Below are 16,747 nucleotides of genomic sequence, written 5' to 3'. Positions count from 1 at the left end.
CTTTTCTTTTCTTGTTCGTCAATGCGCAGTGTATTACGGTAAAAGGAGGCGGGCTCTGACCTACATGTGCGTCGCGCTTTGATTGACATGGCGGAGTCTCCCAGTACGCGTTGCGCCGCGATAGCAGACAGGCAAGATTCGACCCTGGGAATAAAAAAACACGCAGCCCCGTCTGTTTGAACATTATTTCATTCCAGCGAGGTAAGTTCTTTTTCCACCTCCTTCACGGTACGAAACCACCCCGCAAAGTAAGAGAATAGAGGCAGATGTAGTCGATGTTGGAAAAGTTTTAGAAGTGCGTGTGTGTGTGTGTGTGTGTGTGTGTGTGTGTGTGTGTGTGTGTGTGTGTGTGTGTGTGTGTGTGTGTGTGTGTGTGTGTGTGTGTGTGTGTGTGTGTGTGTGTGTGTGTGTGTGTGTGTGTGTGTGTGTGTGTGTGAGAGTTTGGAGAACTGAGCGCTGACGCCGGTAGTCTGGGCCACTTGGCCAGCGCAAAGGAAAAAGGAAAACTGCTTCTCAGCTGCGGAGGAAGGGAGAATCGAAACTTTTGGCCATTAATTTCCCGTTTGTTTTAAAACAACAAGTTAAAATCTTGTTAGATCTTGACACCAGTCGAGTGAATGTGACGGGCTGTGCGTTTGGAGTCTGCTCTTTGTGGCCCCCGATTTCTCAGCTTTGGCGAAAGAATGTGTTTTTGTCTCCGAGGACTTCAGATGGAGTGAGTGCGCAACAGGAGGAAATCTTTTCTCTTTTGTCTATTTCTGCAACTAATCGCAGTTGTTGCACTGTGACTTGCATTCTGGAAAAAAGTCGGTTGTGTTGGTCAGGAAACGAACACTTTTATAGCTGGAAAATAACTTGGAGTGGAAGATGCTGAGGCAGTCAGATTTGACAGAGGCGGTTGCGAAATCATTGAATTGACACAGTGGGGGGTTCTAATGCATGGGGTAACTGCTGGTTAATAGGTGGATATAGGTTTTAGTGACTTTCCATTGATTTTGTGTTTAAATGTAGGAAAAAGGCTTTGGAGAAGAAAAGAAATCCTAACTCCAGCATATCCTAGCATTCCTTCAAGCCTGTCTCTCTCCCCCTCTCTCTCTCTCTCTCTCTCTCTCCCTCTCTTCTCTTTCTCTCTCTCTCTTCTCTTTCTCTCTCTCTCTCTCCCTCTCTCTCTCTCTCTCTCTCTTTTTCTCTCTCTAAGAAACGACTACGTGTCTGTCTGTTTGTGCAGGGCAGACAAATATCTCTCTGATGCAGACGTGGAGATCAAACATTGGTCCCCTGCTCGAAACAGGGCCGTGTTGGTTCAGTTCAGAGGAGAGATGTGGCAGCAATGGGTCGGAAAATTTGAGATGCAAAAATGACTTTGTTAGCCAGATTTTGGGGGTTGTAAAAAAAAAAAGTAATAACAGGACTGAGTGGTTAATTGTCATGCTGTCATGATTAGCGGTGGAGGTATAATTGGGGCTATGATTTGAGAATCACATATCCCCCTGCTGTGGGCTCTGGATACAGTGGGCACGTTGGAGAATATAAACTGGGGGGAAAAAAATAACCACACACGCACACGCTTACTTTTTTCAGGGGAGAGAGAGAAAGAGGAGAGGGAGAAATCCGATCCCAAATACATGACGTCAGATGACATTCCTTGGTGAAAGGCTGATGTGGCCATGTATTTTTTTTCTGTGAATAACTGATATCCGACTTTTTTTGAGGGCTTTTAAGGGGGGGGGGGGTGATTTGCTACCCGCTGAGGTGTGTTTTGGTTTAGGTGAGAGCAAAGGATTTGTCTTTCTAGTGCATGAATGGGCAATTTATTTTGCTTCCACAAGTCAGAGGCATCAAAAAGTCTTAGCATCAAAAGTTTAGGCTGTGGACAATAAGCCATAAGTATACATGGAGACCTGCCCTGTGTCCTGATTTATGCATTTTACAGACATGTCTTTCATTGAAAGTGTACCCTTCTAGATTTTTTTTCTTCTTATTAAAATCTTTCAAAATGCCTCATTTCTAATTCAGGCCCCAACTCAACAGCCTCTGAACAGGTGAGATAGGATTTGATAGGAAGGCGCTAATTTGCTGCCCCGGGGCATTTCTTTTAGTTTCTTTGGTTCCAGGCGAGGTTGTGTATCCTAGTCTGCAGCTCGAGTGTGTTACATTGGGAAACAAATGCTAGAGGGACTGTTGGAATCTGTGGGTTAGGGTTTAAAAGTGGAAGAAGTTGTGTGGGTCTGAGTACCCGGGTAGCCTTACGTTCCAGGTGCTGAGCAGATCACAAAGGTGTGCAATTCATATTATCAAAGCAAAAACTTGTGTTTTTTCATGGATGAAGTACTACACCCATGTCCCTCTTAACACAAGCTGAATGAGATTCATATCACTGTACACTGTTCTCTAAAAATAAATAAGAACGTAAACAAAGCTGACCGATATTTGAAAAGTTATAAAAGCCCAGTTGTGTTGCCCTTGTATTCCCAGCAAATTTGAATACAAGTTTGGATGAAAACCCTTATTTCAGCATTTTAAATGCTAGTTACACAGGCTTACTTTGGGTTTTTATGTTGGTATACTGTATGTTTGAGTCAGACATGTGGAGCTAAAGAGTGCAACAGCATAACGTAAGCAGGGATTTGCACTCAAACTGAATCATTTAGAAGCAAGGGAAATGATACTTGTAAAATCCCCCTTTTTTGTGTTTTTCTAAGGTTGAATACACTGCAATTATATAACAGAACAGAAAGAACTGTATTTAGACTGGAGTCAGGTTAAAGCGGGCCAGCCATTGTTTCTTTAGCCTTTCTATGTCTTTCACATGAATAGGCAAAGGGTTGAATAACGCTTTATATAAGTTAACAATCTCTGTGACAGGTACAACTCATTCAGCTGTGTCGGCCTGTGTGATGGTGAGTCATCACACGGGTTAAATGTTGCTTTTGCAGCTGCTTTGTTTGATCCCACTCAATCAGTTTGTCAGTTAGTTTTATTCCACTAAAGTGCCTGAACAAGGACAGGGGAATGGGTGCCAGAAATTCAGAGTATATCATTAGAAACTCAATCTATTGTAATTCCTTTGGAGAGACAGTCTACCACATGTAATCAAAGTTTTCTTGATGTAAAACTGTCCCATTTTCTCCTCCAGCATGTGAGAGTAAACACTCAGATTGATCTATAGGGACCCAGCCTTGATGGACTGTTTGTGTTTGCGTTTAATATTCTGAGACAGGTTATTCTAAGCGCAATGAGGAAGTTTTCATGTTTCATGAGGACTCGTGAGGCCAAGAGCAATGGTCTCCATCTGACCTCAGGCATAATCTGGGTTCTCTGCTTTCTACCCTCGGTGACTTGCGGTCTGCTGTTGGCCCAATGAAACGTGTGTGTGTGTGTGTGTGTGTGACTAGAACATGTCATATGAGGGGTAGTGTTACTAAGTAGTGCTTCTGTATCAGGAACAGAAGCTGGGGCAGCTATAAAGTTACACAGACAAGACAATGCAGCTCTGGAAAGTGTGTGCGAGCATATGAAAGAAAAGCGAGAGCTTCAGATAAATCTCATCCAGTGTTTCCCTTATAATTGTACAGGCCAAAGGGAAGCCCCACCTGGGGAAAAATATCCATTGTGTTTTCCATACATTCATTTTGCAGCAGCGCAGCTCCGTGAGTCCGTAACCAAAGCAACTGCGTGTGGTTAGTTCACGTCTATAACAGTCGTCGACAGCCTGCACAGTGTGTCATCTTAACCGCTAGAGTCCATTAAAACATTGTCGGAAGCCTAATTGTTACAAATGCTAATGGATTCAGTGTCTTTGTGTTTTTTGCTAAGCCGGACCAGAGACAATTTGAATAAAACGTATCATTGATGCTGTTTTGCCCTCATTCTCGTTGGAAATGATGTAATGAAGCCTTTTTGATCGATTATGGATAATGATTAAATGATTAAAACCCTAGTCAGTTTAGCACAGAGTTGATTCCGATTCAAAATGCTAACTCTGTGAAGATATAAGTTTATCCGCCATTTACTGCAAAAGACTGACAATGACCGTTCACTTGGCCCTGATGAGAATTTTATTCTGGGATCCTTCCTTCCATAAATTGGTACGCCTTTGCTATGGGCAGTACTTAACTACATCTGCACTTTGCATAAAGTCCGCTATCAGGTGAACTATTTGTTCCCTAAATGCAAATGGTTTGCTTCCGAGATAGATCGCCGCCCTTACTGTTACTATAGCAGAGGTGTGATTTGGTCAAGTGGACGAGCTGCTTCCTGCTTCCTTGCCTGTGATAGGAGGCCTTACCTCTTGGTGGGTTGGGTGTGTGGAGGCGTTCCTGTTCAGTGAGGTCAAGAGGTTTACGGCTGGAGTGTCTGCAGCTTCTCTTCCTCTCGTACCTGTAACCCTTCTCTCCTGATAATGCACAACACATGGGCTATCCCTGTGGTGGAGCAGACCGGTGTGTTAGCCTTGAAAACCATCTCTGCCGCGGCTGCTGGCACATATTATGGGATGCAGGGGAGCTCTAGAGGCGATGCCAACCCAATGTTTCATTTTTATTACAAACCAGTGACCACACTCGTTCCTAAAATTAAATCTATTCCGTTTACTCTCATACAAGACCTAATGCTTACAATATAAAATGTTCAATTTTTTGTTGTTACTGACATTGAGTTTAATTTTGAAGTTTCCTACTATTCGTATCTATCTGTAAATGATTAAATGTTATTGTGATGTTGCTCCTCTTAGCAGTTGGACTGACTATCTGTTGAACGTAACACAGAAGTAGTGGATTGCTTGTTTTGTCATTTTTGTTTGCGAGTGAACAAAGTGATCGAGGAGGTTAAAGTTTGGTCACACTAAACCTGCAGGCAATACGTTATGCCTTGTAAATACATACCAAATAAGAGCTGTTTGTAGGTGCAAAGTCCAAAACAGCACAAAAACACAGCTGGACATCTGCTGCTTGATGCTTTCACTTTCCATTTCCCAGCATTTTGTGCCAGTTACCTCACTGTCTTTCTCTTTCATGCTCTCTTCCTCTGTTTCTTGGTGTTTCTTTCCCTCCCATATGGACAGTGGCTTTTTGTTGAAGTATCCCAGCATCTCATGTTTGCTTGGCACAGAGCTGTAATGTTTACCCTCCTCCTCTCTTTCTTTCTACCTCCCCTCCTCACTCCTTTCTTTCCTTTCTCATTCCCAGTGCCCTGTCTCCACTTTATTTTGTCTCTCGTGATCATTTCCTGCATTGTTGACAGTTGATTTAGAAAAAGATAAAAGAAGCCTTTCAACTTCTCGACTGCCCTCCCCTCTCCGTGCCTCGCCTCCACTTTCCTATTGCCCTCTCCTCTCCTCTCTCCTCTCCTCTCCCCTCCTCTCCCCTCCTCTCCTCTCCTCTCCTCCTTGAAGGAAAATAGCACAATTTTTCATAATACAAAAAGGGAACAACAATTTAGAGCTGAAACTATTAGTTGATTTAATAATTAGTTGACTGACTGACCATTGTACTGGCAAAAATTGTTTCTATCACTTTTTAAGCAACAATATCAAACATGAGCTGCTTCCAGCTTCTCAAATGATCTCAAATCTGTGAGGATTTTTGGCTTTTCTTTGTCTATTGAAATTTAAGTTTAATATTTGTTGGTTTTACACTGTTAGTTTGACACATATAGCAAACTGAAGATGTTACTTTGTGCTTGAAAACACCTCCTTGGTGTGTTAAGATGGTCATTTCCCGCTATTCAATGGTGTTTTATAAACCAAGTGATTAATTAATTAATTAATTAATGAAGATAATATTTGGTGGATTGAAGGATAATGAAAAAAATCATTGTTTGTAGCCTTTATCTGTAAAACAAAAGAAGACAGATAAAAGTATATATAAAAGTATAAAAAAGTATATATAAAATATATAAAAGAGGTGTATATATATACTAACTATAGGCAATACTGACCAAGAAAGTTTAACTGAAGTATAGTATAACATAGGAAAGTGTAGTACAGTACAGAATAGTACAGTAGTGATTCACTCTGTTGTATGACTTTTTGTGCAAATATCCGCAATATTTGTGCCGGTTTGAGGAATTAAAATAGACAACATATGATGCAACGTGTGACTTCACCAAAACACTTTCACTTCTCTAGTTGCTGATTTGAGTTGTTGCTCATTACTTGGTGTTGTTTGAAAGTTGTTGACAGCAGTATAGCTCCAGTAGAGGCAACATTCAGACAGAGAGGCAGAGTGACATTTTGAGGATTAGATCAGAGGATGAAATAAAATGCGAGATAACGTGGAAGGCAGAATGTAGTCCGTCAAGTTTGTTACCAAGTTCTCGTCAGTTTGTAGAGTTTTGTGGATACATGCATGCAGAAACGCTGGGTGAGTTGAGAGTTGTGAAGCGCCCGGCTGCCCCGCACTGCCCGAGCCCCCTGCACAGTTCCTCGGGGGGTATCATCCATCAAAATAGCTTGTTGAAGAGCTGCCCACTGGTGTGTGTGGTCAGCTGGCTGAAGGGACCAAGCATGCACCTATACACACACAGAGCACCGACTTAACACACATGCATGAAACATCCACACACACAGAGTTAACTGTACGTGCCTGCATTAGCATGCCGGGCGTGTTGGTGTTGCTAGTTGGCAGGCCCATGGAAAGTTCCGCTGGTCGTTAACAGCTGGTTTTATGCCTGACTGTGAGCGTTTTGGAGTGTGTATCTCAAGTGTCTCGAGTCTGCTGTGAGCCGGGGTTCATGTGTTTGCGTGTGTGTCGGAGTGTGGAACTGAATCTGTAACTTTTTATATTTCTGATTATTATGTGGCTGGGACTGGTACATGCACACACTCTGCTTAAGGAGGAAGTAGGTGTTTTTTTTAATGCAAAGCCACGTCTTTTACTGCTTTACCTTGTTAAACAACCCTCCTCCTCCTCTCTCCCCCCTTCCAGGGCATGCAGACACACTTCCACCCATCCACACCCTCCTCTCACCCGGTCTTCCCCCACCCGTCCCAGCTCCACATACCTGTCATTTCTCGTTCTTGCTTAATTGCCACTCACATTCCCACAGGGCTAAATGCTGATGGGCTTCATCCACACAGCTACTACTGTTATGTTGTTGAGTATAAAACAATATAAAAAGGTGATTTGATCAAAATACCTTTCTACCAAGTCCAACTGTAATTTCTGCACTGCTTATCTGAGATGTCATTAAAATCATGACTGTGTACTCGTAAAATCAGCTGACACGAAACAGGTTAAGGACAACACCTGTATTGTCTTATTGGATGTCCCAACGTTTTAAAAGGAGTGATCATGAAAGGAAGTTGTGCACTTAACTGTCACCATGGCACCTGATTGAGTTTGTGTAGGCACCATCATTTTGGAAAAACTTTATTTACTTTGGAGAGAGTTTTAAATAAAAAAAGCATTATCAGATTTCTCCGGCTTGGTGTGGACATGCCCCCCCCCCCCCCCCTATTTTCCCCTTACTTCTCCCCTCCTCGCCCTCAAGCTGGGACCCCCCACAAATCACTAAAACATCCCAAACACACATCCACCCACACACGCAGGCAAGCATGCAGAAACACACTCTACAGCACTCACACACTCACATCCCTGAACTAGTGTGTGAAATCCTGAGGTTGATTGAGGATGAGGAATGTGACCTATTGACCCCAGGCTGTGGGGAGGGGTAGTGTGTGTGTGTGTGTGTGTGTGTGTGTTTGATGTTAGGGTGCAAGTGATGGTATGTACACTTTTCATTGGCTTGCTATTCCCAGAAGGGTCCTTTCTCATTTTTCAGACCATTTCAGTTTTCTTCTAAATGGAGCACGGACGCATGCACACACACCACATTCATAAACTTGACTGTGAGTTAGTCATGGAATTAGGCATGTAAAGCATTGTTGTCTTGTTCTGTTGTGAATGTAAAGGCTGTGTGCACACACACATATCTCTCAGACTCAGTTGTTGTCTTGTCTGTGAGAGAGAAGCAGGTCTCTCATGTAGGTGTGACTAAATAGTCTTTCTCTCTCAGCACCCACACACACAGACACTCACACACACACCGCCCACTGAGCAAGCATTTTCATGGCCAATAAAACTGATGATCTGAATGTCTTTTGGTGGTTTGTCTCCGTCTACGTGTTCGCTGTGTTTGTGTATGTGTGTGTGTGTGTCTGTATGTTGGGGGGGGTATTCACTTCTTGACTTGGCATAGCTGTCTTAATTAAGACTCATGGCATGCAGCCCTGATGGAGCTCAGCATTAGTAGTAGAGACAAGCTGTGTGTGCAGGCCTGAGCGGCAGCAGGTCCACTGGCAGGGAATGTGGGCTTATTGTCTGGACTCTGTGGTTGTCCCCCTTTACTCCTCTTTACTAGCCCCTTGTAATTCAGAGCTGATTAGGATAATTGTAGATCATTGTATTGATATTCATGTTAATACAGAGGTAGTTGGGTCCTGACAGAAAACTTCACAGCAGTGATAAAACAACACAAGCTCTCTAAACTTCGTGAATATCTTACAATAATGATAGACATAGCCTATGTGTTATAACATTATAAACTTCATGCAAGTTATGCACTTCTGACTCCAAACCCAAATTCCCTTTTGTAACATTTAATTTGATTTTTAGTCCGCTGTGTGTTGCAATCTTTCTCTGCATAGGAGTGTCTGTAATGTACTGTAAAACAAATGAGGAGGGATGCCTTAGCATTGACTAGTTGTCTAATGATCGATTTATCAGAAAAAAATTACACATGTCTATTGCGATATACTAGAATACAGTATGACAACATAAAATGTCGGGCTTTGTCTGACCAAGTAATATAAAATCCCAAAATATTCTATTTCATAAAAATTAAGACTAAGAAAAGCAGCAAATTCTAACTTTTTGAAGATTATGTTTCGGGCATTTTAGGCCTTTATTTCACAGGATAGATGAAGACATGAAAGGGGGAGAGAGAAGGAGAATGACATACAGCAAAGTGCTGCAGGCCGTAGTCAAACCCAAGCCCGCTGCATTGAGGACTAAACCTCTATGTGGGCCCGCTCTACCTACTGGGCTCTCTGGGCACCAAATTCTCACATTTTAAGACTGTGGAACCACAAAATGTTGTAAACTATGCAGCTCAAGTATATTCTTAATACTCTATGTTATTAGTCTTTCCATTATTTAAATAAGTTTCCCCTTATTTGCTGTATAAACATTTTCAAAATATTTGCCTCAATCACTCTGTGGACTCTGCAATAGACATACAGTGTCTCTATACATAAAAACATTTGTTTCATATTAAATAGTTAATGTTATTTGTATGATGTGTTTTAATTAATCTGACTTTACAGTAATATATCAGAACAGTCACATTGTACACATTTCCATCATCATTTCTATCTGTCTTTATGTACACACATACAGAATTGCGCGCACGCACACACACACACACACACACACACACACACACACACACACACACACACACACACACACACATTTCGGGTCTGGTGTCTGATCCCTGAGTCTCATTCTGTGGTATGAGTTTGGGTTTTGGGATTTGACTCCAGGGACTGATTAGCTGAGATGTTTATTGTGGATTGTACAGTAAAAGCCTCACAAAGGTTTTTCCTTTTTTAAACGTGGTGTAACCAGAGGCCAAATCATACACTAAATATGCTGAATATGCACGTGAAATTGTCCTTCACGAGGAACTATAAGTAATCTTCACTCCTGTGGTGTTGTGGTGTGGAGTCTGGGCTCAGCTGGAAGTTTACTAGCTGGAGTGTAAGACTGAAAGCATTGTCCACTTCCCTGCCAACGTATACAACGTATTGTATGCATGTGTCTTTTATATATATGCACGCACTGCTTGTTTTTGTGCAATGGAGTTCAAGCATGCCTGTGCACCCAATTGGTGTATTTTTATGGGGTGTGTGCGCGCGCCTGTGTCTGTGTGCCGATGTGCGCAGTGAGGAGGAAGTGGCTGTGTTTGTTTAAACTAAGCACGCTCAGCCATTTAGCGGGAATGAGAACTCTGCGACTCCCTCCTCCCCTCACTCTTCCCCAAGCCCGCACTGACCTCCTCCCCCACCCTACCCCAAAACATTCTGAATGGGCGGCTGTCTTTTGAAGGCTGAGGGGTTGTTTGGGAAATAGGGCCAATAGTGTGGGGGTAAGGACAGGGGGGAAGCAAGCAAAGAAGAAGGAGGGCAGGAGAGCCCTCCAACAGGTTAGAGATGAAAGTGGGACAGAAGAGGAGGAGATGAGGGAGTAGAGGAAGAGGAGGAAGGCTGATCGCTGGTGCATTAAAATCCAAGTGTAACTAATGTTCATTGGCCGGTGGTCCTTTTTTTGTGAAAACCATGCAACCGTAAAAGTCATACACAACACAGACGCTGTCTTATCTGAGCCGCCACTTAAAAGGATCAGGCGAAACGTCATATTTATGCTAAATGCCTGTATTACATGGAACCAACTGCATTACACAGCAATGAAGAAGAAAAGGTGGTCGGCGAGGACAGTTAGAGGGCAAGTGAATGAGGCTGTAGAGCTATCGAAGACCTGGTGCTGTATAATGTGATGCTATCATACTTTACATTATTACATTACATGTCATTTAGCTAGCGCTTTTATCCAAAGCAACTTACAATTGCTATAAATGTCAGAGGTTGAACACCCCTGGAGCAACTAATAGCATGCTATTGTCATGTCCGGCATGCAAATGAAGGTCTGAAGCGCGTGTAAGGCCTCCAAAGAGCCACACTATGGATCATTTTGGGATTACATGTGAGAAAGCGAAAGACAAAGAGATAATGTTTTTTAACCTGAACTGAGTTCACATTGTCTTCATATCTCCACGTTGACAAGAGGAGAAATCACTTAAGATGTATTTTTGAATTAGTTCAACGGCTTTCAAAGTCTGAGACTGTGGGCATCCCCTCAGACAAAGCTTGGAAAAGGTGCCCCCCCCCCATGCTTACTTGCTTAGTTTTGCTCAATTCCGTGATGCATAAGGGAATCACCCTCATGTTATTTGATCCCATTAGACACTCAACCTTGAGAAAAGATAACCTAATATTGCTTTCAAACATAATTTTAAAATACACCAAATACATTACAAAAGTTCTGTCCAAATGTATTAGTTTCTGACTCTTTTTGACTGATTTGAAAAAGAGTCAAATGAAACTGCTGAAATAGCACTTTAACCAAAACACACACATTTAGGTTATTCTATGTGATCTTCTTTTGATAACTAATGTAAAGTTTTCCACTTCCATTCCAATCCGCCCGGGGAGGCCTGCCTCCCACTTAAAAAAACTTCTTTGTTAGTATATATTAGCTTTTCTTCCTACAGTATCCATTCCTATTTCTTTCTAATATCTGTTTTTTTTATTGGATCACCAGTGGGGAAATTACAATTAATTAATTAATTTGTCTGCTCTCTATCCCTCTTTCTACCTACTGGCTTGCTTGAAAGTTTGTCTGTGTTTGACACTGAAAGATAAATTAAACACTTAGTTTGCCTTAATGGCCTTCACTTTTTTTAATTTAAACTGCACTAGCTTGCAAAACTCAAGCACACATGAAGGCATGAAGATCTTCAGATCTTCAGAATTTGATCAAGGGGTTCAGTGGTGCTCTGCCTGCAAACTAATCTCTGAATCTTTAAAGAGCCTTGAATAGACTTCAAACTGAACGACCTTAGCTCTTATTTAACAACATTAGCAAGCTAGCCATGCCATGCCAGCACCCAGATGGCTTGTGTGTGCATCTCCAAAATCTGTCATACTACCCACCAGTCAGCCCAACTCAGCCTTTAGTCTCTTGGCTCGTCAAACTAGCCTCCATGTGTGTGGCCAGACTGAGCCTTGGAGATCCAAGGTGTTAAGGAGGGGTTTTCTGGGAGCTTTCCCCAGGCTCAGCGCTCCTCCCTGGGCTGCAGAGCGCCCAGCCCTCAGCCTCTCCAGATCTGATGGAGAGTCTGAAGACTGTGGTAGGGAGGGAGGGAGGGAGGGATGAGAGGGAGAGACAGGGAGGAGGGAGAGGAAAGGACAAAAGGAGAAGAAAAATCTGGAAGCACTGCCATGAAGAAGGGTGAGTCATGTTCATGTGCTTGTGGGAGAATAGCCACTTCCTCTGTAATAAACACACACAAGCACCAACAACAAACTACAGCATTTCTTAAGACAGTCTGGCTTGTTGACAGGAATAGTGAAGATGAAGATGTTGTCATAAAGATGGCCGAGATGTTCTAGACATAGATGAGGCGGATGGAAATAAAGAAGACATTGACATCAGTTTTAGTGAGGATGATAAGGGGGGGTTTATGTTTCCACCAGTCTGAAACTATTTGGTTGTGTGTGTGGTCACCAGTTTGTGGAAACAGGCATTAAACATCTGTAAGTCAAAGGAGTACTAAGTTGGAGAAAAATGGCGTGAGTCTGGAGGTCCTGGCTGATGTAATAGGTGGAAACGTCAGTCTGTGACTGAGATAAACGGTATTGCAAAATCACTTTGTCTCCGTGGGTTTGAGTTGCCTCTGTTTAGACTTACACACATTGACCCACATTATTTCACTCCATTCTTTTCTCCTGTGCATTCAATTTTTCTTAAGCTCGGTAGACAGAGAGAATGTAGATATCTCTCTTCTCTCTGTTCTCCTCTGGAGTTACGTCGTTGCTACGTGGCAAGCATTGGACTGTTGGGGCCTCTACTGTGGGTTTACTGCCTGCTGGCCCCCAGCCCAACCACACACCGGATAAAATCACACACATACACACACACACACACATGGCCAGCACACAGCCGTACAGCTGCAGGAGGGAGGGCTCGCCCCGGCAGATGCACACATCTGCTGGAGCTAGCTGTACTAATGTGAAGCTATCAGTAGAAACACAGAGCTGATTGTGAACGCTCTGCCTTCATGAATAGCCAGGGGAAAAGTGGAGAGTGTGTTTTAAGCTATTTTAGCTTGACTCTTTACTTGCAAGAATCATTCAATTTGTTCTCAGTCTCTGTCTCTTACACACACACACACACACACACACACACACACACACACACACACACACACACACACACACACACACACACAAACTTGCTCGCTGCCTGCTGTCTGTGGTATGACAGGCAGGACTAATGTTTGTTCTGGAGCAATAACACAATTAGGATTCCACACATTTCTCTCTCCACACACACACACTCAATGTGCGGCCCATTCGTTCACCCCTCCCCATTTTCTCCCTTCTCCTCTATCCTCTCCCCTTTCCTCCCCCTCCTCCGCCTCTTCTGTCCATCCTGCCTCCCCTGCCCTCCTCTTAGTTAACAGATTGCTGTCAATTCCGCCCCGCGCAGACAGGTAACACATGATATTTATTCAATAACACCAAGTTTGCTTTTGACCAAACTACAGAGCTGTCTCAGTCACATGTATGTGTGCATACTTTATTCTTGGCACAGTTCTCTTATTCGGTCCGCTGCTCTTCCGCTTAGGGTTGAATTCAGGTGAGCTTCTACCATTCAGCAATCAACCTTTCTCTCTCGGTCTCGCTTACACACATCCTGGAACTACTCTCCCTCAGCTCCTGACCTGAGTGTAAAATAACCTTATTCCTCTTCATTTTGTTCACAAGGAAAACTGATGCCTCGTCTACCCCTCCCTCATCTCTTCCTCCCCCTTTCTCAACTTCTCTCCTCTATCTCCTTTTCTTTCTCTGCACTCCCTCTACTGTCTCTTCACCTTTTTTTCTCTCTGACCCTGTTTTGTGTTCCGCTGTGTGTTAAGGGGTGTTGTCCTGATCGTGTGTGTGTGTGTGTGTGTGTGTGTGTGTGTGTGTTATGTAACTGTAGTCTCTCCCTGGGAATGAGCTGCTGCTTCTATGAGCACCGCTTCTACTTCCTCCCACCCACTGCCCCGGCTGCAGCCTATGAAGGGGGCTGATGGTTTCCCCTCAGCCAGTGGGAGAGTAGAGCTGTGTTTTGACAGGGTAGTGGAATGTGAAGAAGGTGGAGTCTTTCCAGGAAGTGGATGGCAATAGAGTCAGATCCTGGAGTTGTTGGCTGAGCTACTTATTTGGCCCCCTGGAAAAGCTTGAATGCCAATACACTTGTGTGTGTGTGTGGAAATAAGCTGATCAAAGCTGTTAGATTAGTTTTTTTCGTGCGTTCTTGAGCATTCTGTTGTATTTTTTTACTTAAATGAAAGAGATACAAGAGACGCAGTAGGTTTTTTTCAAATCTTTTGATTCATTTAAAGTTATCTGAAGCTGTGTATGTCGGCAAAGAGAAAGCTGGACAGACAACATAAGCATTACTTAAATCTTTAAAAAGGCTCAGTAGGAGGGAAGAGGAAAAGGGAGGGAGAGGCAGAGCGGAGGCTCACTTGAAGTCACTAGGTTTCTGGCCTGTGTTCCTGGAAACCAGGCCTGATGAGAGGATTGGATGGGTGGGTAGATGGATAGATGGGAGGATGACAGACGAGAAAGGCTTTGCCCAGGGTGCCTATTTTGTGATTGTCTGTGTGTGTGTGTGTGTGTGTGAAGGGGGTTTGGGATGGACGGGGGAGAGAAGTGCTGAGCCTGTCGTTTATCAGGCTGAGTCCTGACTTGTCTGCTCTTCGGCTGCACACAGTGATCTGCAGAATGCCTGGTATTCAGAGCAAACGAGGGGAAAAAAGGAGACAAGGGCAAAGAGAGAGAAAATTAAGGAGAAAGAGTGGTTATATGAAAGGAGTAATCCAGGAAAACGATACAGAGTGATGGTTTTGTGCCTAATCTGGGATTAATTAAATGCAGCATGACCGTTCAAGATTTCAACATTTTATCAGACAGTGACATCAAGGTTAGGGCTGTTTCTACATTTCCTAGCACTGAGTGCAGAGTGTTAATAATAGCTTCTCATCTGCCCTGAGTTATGTGCAATTGGCAGGCAACCTACCGCAGTTTAACCTTGGAGACTGTAAAAGTGGAGAGATGCACATTCATGCACGGAATGTGGAACGTGGCAATGACAAATCTTCCAAAACTGCAACGTTGTTGAGATAAGGATAGCCGTAGCTGGAGTTTGGAGAAAGAGGCTTGTGGCAAGGAAGCGCTGCTAGTTTAAATCCCAGAATGTTTGGGTGAAATTCTACGTACTTAGTTCTATGGTGTTTGCATTGATAGGTTCCTTCTTTGCAGATATTACCAGTTTAGCAGATCATGATGCGACAGATCATTTTTTTGTGTGAAAATACCATTGAGAAAGAGACAATGAACATTTATTGGCTAGCTCATTGTAGGTTTGGAAGGCTACAGCCACACTATTGCGTTTAAGGGCTAAACAACATGGAGAAAATCAAATATCACAATATTTTTGACCAAGTACCTCGATATCAATACAGCAATGATATAGTATGGTGGTTTGTGCTTTCACAAAATATTTACACAGTTACACAGAACAGTTACAACAGTCTGGTAAGTTCAGAAAATGTCATACTTTACTGTTATGCAGCCGTTATAACCAGGAAAAGACAGCACTTATACCATATTAAGATATTATGATATCCAACATCTAAGACGATATCTAGTCTCATATCTCGATATTGATAAAATATCAATATATTGCCCAGCTCTACTACATTTTCATTTTCAAACAGCATTTCAAAACAAAAGTCATCTCCATCCACACAAGCGTTTAGTCTCCATATCAGAAATGACCTCTGTCCATATTAACACGTCTGACACAACATTACTCTGCAGTGAGAAATCACGGATGTATGTATAAGTTGAAAATACAGAAATAGAATACAATCTTGGAGAAAGAACAACCAGGGCTTTATTTGCTTGGATGTGTGTAAGTCTAGCTAACCAATAAGACTGACTGATGTGTGTTGTTGTTTCCAATGGTCTCTGTTTCTACCTGTTCAGACTACAATGACTACAAGTCCTACTAAACCGAGGTTTAGAAATGTCTCCTTTTTAGGTGCTCGGAAACGTCGGAGTGGTGTGGATGCGAGTAGTGAACATGGCAAAAGATAATCCTTTTACTTAACATAAAGGTTAAGTAAAGCCTAAGAGTGCCAGATAAATGCACTCTAACCTTTTTTAATAGTAATTTTACCTTTGTGAGAGGATACATTTTCAAAGGGACTTTCTTTGACCCTACCTTGTGGGGTTGAGTTCTTAAGGAGTCCAGTGTTTTTATCCAGAAATCATGACATGATTAATTGGTGATGGAGGGGAAAGACAACATGATTGTTGTGGAATTGAGGTGAGGGCTTGATTACATTTTTTAAAGAGACCTGTTAAAAGTGAATTGAAAGTCATGAGCAGCAGCTGGTTGGTTGAGACTCTTACACCATCAGATGTGGTCTATTAAGGTGCTGGATTTCATCTGTTTGAGGGGGTGAAAGGGTGCTCCAAAGGCCTCAGTTTTGGGAGTTTGGAGAGGAGCTTGTTCATACATGATTTGCAAGTGGAACGTGTGTTTGTGCTCGTATCTGTCCGTTGCATTCCACTCCACCCGTTCTGAGTTCTTCTACGTGGATGACATATCATTACCGCAATTACAGGGCAAGAGGACTTTGACCATAGACACACACACTGAAGCGTGCACACATGAAGGTGCTGTGCAAATGTATGCACACACATATGCAAGCCAATTGCATGAAGGCAAGCTGAAGGAGAAGCTGAAACTCTGAATTTTGCTTCAGACACTTTGCCTCTATCCTTCTCCTCAGCCTCTCAATGCACACCCCCTCTATCTCGCACACACACACACACACACACACA

At 42.9% G+C, this 16,747-nt stretch overlaps 1 protein-coding gene across 4 annotated transcripts in view; it reads left to right on the top strand.

Annotated features, from left to right (window-relative positions):
- Window positions 1–16,747, top strand: part of fndc3ba (fibronectin type III domain containing 3Ba) — a 100,341-nt gene continuing 83,594 nt past the window's right edge. For 2 of the 4 annotated variants that reach the window (XM_034857546.1, XM_034857548.1), the window contains exon 1: window positions 1–201. The gene's annotated coding sequence lies outside the window, so the exon portion shown is untranslated. Of the gene's footprint in view, window positions 202–477; window positions 716–16,747 lie in introns of those variants that run through there. The other 2 variants (XM_034857550.1, XM_034857547.1) reach the window with 1 other exon arrangement.

Source organism: Etheostoma cragini, chromosome 20 (assembly GCF_013103735.1).
Source record: "Etheostoma cragini isolate CJK2018 chromosome 20, CSU_Ecrag_1.0, whole genome shotgun sequence".
NCBI lineage: Eukaryota > Metazoa > Chordata > Actinopteri > Perciformes > Percidae > Etheostoma > Etheostoma cragini.
Note: the sequence above shows the minus strand (reverse complement) of the source record. Positions and strands in the feature narration are given on the sequence as shown.